The sequence below is a fragment of the Nicotiana tomentosiformis genome, chromosome 12 (assembly GCF_000390325.3).
Source record: "Nicotiana tomentosiformis chromosome 12, ASM39032v3, whole genome shotgun sequence".
NCBI classification, from domain to species: domain Eukaryota; kingdom Viridiplantae; phylum Streptophyta; class Magnoliopsida; order Solanales; family Solanaceae; genus Nicotiana; species Nicotiana tomentosiformis.
In genome coordinates, this window is record NC_090823.1 from 13,380,002 (window position 1) to 13,382,584 (window position 2,583).

Consider the following 2,583-nt stretch of genomic DNA (forward strand, 5'->3'; position numbering starts at 1 on the left):
GGTTGTTACATTATTTCTGGAACACCTTAGATGGTAGTTAAAGTGTGGATTGAACTTCAAACTCCTCAAAGCCCTGTTCAGGTACTCCATCACCAAAACAAACAGGTAAGGAGATATTGGGTCTCCTAGTCTTAGCCCCTTCTTTCCTTGGAATTTAGCTGTCAAGCCCCCATTCAGTAGCAAGGAGTAGCTGACAGTGGTCACACACTCCATTATCAACTGCACAAACTTCACAAGCATTCCAAACTCTAGCAGTATCATCTTTAAAAAAGGCCATTCGACTGAGTCATAAGCTTTTCTTATGTCCACTTTAATGCAGCATCTTGGTGAGACCCCTTTCTGAGTATATCCCTTGACCAGGTCAAAGGCAATGATGACATTATCGTATGTTTTTCCCTTCAATGAATGCTGATTGAGAAAGTCCCACAATGGAATTCACCACCAACTTCAACTTTGTTGTAATGATCTTCGAGATGATCTTGTACATAGTGGAACAATATGCTATATGTCGATATTCTTTGACAGAAGTGGGGCTAGCAACCTTAGGCACTAGTGTTACTGTTGTACAGTTGACACTTTTCAATAGTTTTCCATTAAATGAAAAACTCTTGTACTACTCGTTTAACCTCTCCTCCAATAACATACTAGTATGCTTTGAAGAACTCAACTGGAAATCCATCTATCCCTAGTGCCTTATCATTTGGCAAGTCTTTGAGGGCATGGTCAATGTCTTCCTCTGTTACTTGTGCATTGAGTAGTTTTTGTTGCTCCTTGGTTAGACAATGCCCATTCCTAGCTGTATCGAGATCAATGCAAGGAAGTTCTGTAGCTGAAGTGCCCAATAGTGTTTGAAAGAAACCTCTATATTCTTGTTCTATCAATACTGGCTCTGTCACTCTAAGCCCTTGATCATTGCAAATAGATACAATTCTGTTTCTTGATTGTCTGGCCTTTAAGTGAGCATGAAAGAATTTAGTGTTCTGATCTCCTGCTTTTATCCACATTGCTATGGATCTCTATCTAAGTACTTGTTCATTTACTCCTTCTCATCTTTCAATCTGCATAAGCAATTCCTTTTCCTTGGCTATTAATTGTGGATTAAATGGATCTTCATCAAGTTTTCATTGGGTATTCTGCAGTTGCATCCTGAGATTGCCAAGTTTCTTCTCCAGTGAAGTTATCTCCTTGTTCATTTGTTGTGTTTTGTCTTTTAGCCTCTGTAGTTTCAGCCAAAGTGAGTACATAGTATGCCCCTGAACTTGTTGGTTCCATACCTCAAGAATAGCCTCTGTAAACTCCTTATGATGTAGCAGTACATTATATAGTCTAAAAGGCTTTGGCAAGTGATTCCTGGCTACCTCAGTGTTGATAACAATAGGGGAATAATCAGATACTCCAGGCAATTCAAAAACAGCCTCTAGGCTACTGTATTGTGTAAGCCAATAAGCATTTCCAAACGCCCAATCAATGTTGCTATAGATTATATCCCCTGCATCCCTTTTATTACAGGGATTTTTTTATTCTTATACACTATTGGAAACTTTATTACCCTAAATGTCCATGTTTAGTTAATTACCCGGCATAAACAAGTTTTGATTACAAAATATATACAATCCACCTTAAAAGGCTCTCAATCCATTATTTGTGCCTTCAATCAAGGGATTTAGTTACATAATTTTCCTTTTTTCTCTCCTCTCTCCCCTCTTCTTTCCAGATGCAATTGAATGTGCACCACGTTGTTTAATACTGACACTTTGATTTATGCTTCGAAAACTTGAACATCCCTCATTTTTTGTATTGCTAGGAGAGAGTTCACCATAAGAAGCAACACTTTATTTTCTTTCTTTTTTTAAATAAGCAAAAGGGAATTCAAAGAAAAGAAAAATCATGTCACAATCCAACAATTGGCCCAACTGACAGAAAATCAGTTAACCATAAAATAGAAAAAAAATAATTGGCATTGATATTAATCTATGCTTCCCTTAACACGTCCATTGAATATCAGTAAAGCAATGCACGCAACGCCTCGGAAAGCAATTTCTCTTATCACTCTTTGCACAGAAAATTCATAGAGGAGACTCCAGTTAATAACTATTTTTCTTCCGCCTTAATATACGGTACTCCTATACGAAAATCCATAATTACCATCTTCTCAATGTCAACATCTGTAACACTAATAGGGATAAAATATCGAATCAGATTATAATACTAATCACCAAATATCCAGCGTCTTAATTTCACACATAAAATTAGTCTATTCACATCTACATATTTTCTCTATAAATAAACAAGCCAAAAATCTGTACCAATACACCCTTTTAAAGTTCGCAAAAGAAATTTCAATTTTATAAGAAAATAGATGAAAATAGCTTCAGATTCAGCCACTTCTCTGTTCTTGACACTATTCCTTATTACACAAATACAGTTTTCATACAAATTTTATACAATATGTGTTTTGTATATTTTGTATCTGATTTATACATAGTAAAAATAAATTTCATACAACTAATTATATATTATATAACTTATCTACAACTTATCTACATTATTTCTATCCAGTTATATACAACTACAATATCATAC

The 2,583-nt window shown here is 35.4% G+C and overlaps 1 non-coding gene across 1 annotated transcript; it reads right to left on the minus strand.

Moving 5' to 3' along the window:
• Positions 1-1,722: 1,722 nt before the first annotated feature.
• LOC117277604 (small nucleolar RNA snoR137) lies at positions 1,723-1,829 on the minus strand. Its single transcript, XR_004507912.1, has one exon. It is a non-coding gene; the product is annotated as a small nucleolar RNA snoR137 (small nucleolar RNA).
• Between the last annotated feature and the right edge of the window lie 754 nt (positions 1,830-2,583).